At 60.2% G+C, this 811-nt stretch overlaps 4 non-coding genes across 4 annotated transcripts, besides 1 other annotated feature; all 4 read left to right on the forward strand.

Annotated features, from left to right (window-relative positions):
• The first annotated feature begins 7 nt into the window (after nucleotides 1-7).
• Nucleotides 8-79, forward strand: Tc00.1047053434779.10. The gene has a single exon (XR_008254369.1). It is a non-coding gene; the product is annotated as an H/ACA snoRNA, TC11C4H3 (small nucleolar RNA).
• Nucleotides 80-185: 106 nt separating this feature from the next.
• Tc00.1047053434779.20 lies at nucleotides 186-282 on the forward strand. The gene has a single exon (XR_008254370.1). It is a non-coding gene; the product is annotated as a C/D small nucleolar RNA (snoRNA), TB11C4C1 (small nucleolar RNA).
• A 7-nt stretch (nucleotides 283-289) lies between these two features.
• Nucleotides 290-325: a microsatellite.
• Nucleotides 326-392: 67 nt separating this feature from the next.
• Tc00.1047053434779.30 lies at nucleotides 393-479 on the forward strand. The gene has a single exon (XR_008254371.1). It is a non-coding gene; the product is annotated as a C/D small nucleolar RNA (snoRNA), TB11C4C2 (small nucleolar RNA).
• A 201-nt stretch (nucleotides 480-680) lies between these two features.
• Nucleotides 681-770, forward strand: Tc00.1047053434779.40. The gene has a single exon (XR_008254372.1). It is a non-coding gene; the product is annotated as a C/D small nucleolar RNA (snoRNA), TB11C4C3 (small nucleolar RNA).
• Nucleotides 771-811: the final 41 nt, after the last annotated feature.

Here is an 811-nt window from a genome sequence, read left to right on the forward strand (position 1 = left end):
GTCGTGAAGCGCAGCGACCCTTGGGCCGGTGGCGCGCTGTCGGTGCCGCGCGTGGCGCCACTGCCCGGTTGCGCGAGAGTTTGCGGTGACGGTGCGCGCGTCGAGGCTCCCTCCCCAGTTCGGGAAACGATGGGAAAAAACAAAACCAAAGAGGACGCGCACGGGTGAGAGATGCGGCTGCGACGCGTGATGAAATTCCACAGTTTCCTGTCAGTCTGACGACGAAAACGCGTGAGGACGCAATTCCCGACTCAGCTCACACTGAAGTGCTTTGCTTTACACCCCCATCTTTCTTTTTTTTTTCTTTTTCTTTTTTTCTTTCTTTGTCCCTCTGCTCTCGCTGCGCGGTTTTGCGGCCCAGCGACGCGCACGCCCGCACACACACACACGCGCTACGATGGAGACATGTTGTTCGAGGTCCAAACAGTTTGAGCGACGCATTGAGAACGGAACAATAAAAATCACCTTTCGGCTGAGCGCCCGCTCCCCTCCCTCCCACTTCCTGCTATTGTTGTCGTTTTTCTTTCTTGCGCAACGGCGCGCACGTAACATCCTGCCCTGTCTGGCGCCCTGCCTGTGCAAACGGTTGGTGGCGGGCCCGCCCGAAAGCGCAAGAGAGAGAAAGAGAAAGAGAGGGCCGAATTGCCCGGAGGTGGGTTGTGGTGGGCGCACGCCGCTGCTGATGGAAGCAACCAACTCTTGTGCGCGAGGGCGCGTGGCCCCGTGAACGCGCTTGCGTGATGGCCAAAAACGAACTCAACAGGTCTGACAGCCGCCCCGCCCGCCGCAACCTCGCCGGCTGGCCCCCGCG

This window comes from Trypanosoma cruzi (assembly GCF_000209065.1).
Source record: "Trypanosoma cruzi strain CL Brener chromosome Unknown tcruzi_1047053434779, whole genome shotgun sequence".
NCBI classification, from domain to species: Eukaryota; Euglenozoa; class Kinetoplastea; order Trypanosomatida; family Trypanosomatidae; genus Trypanosoma; species Trypanosoma cruzi.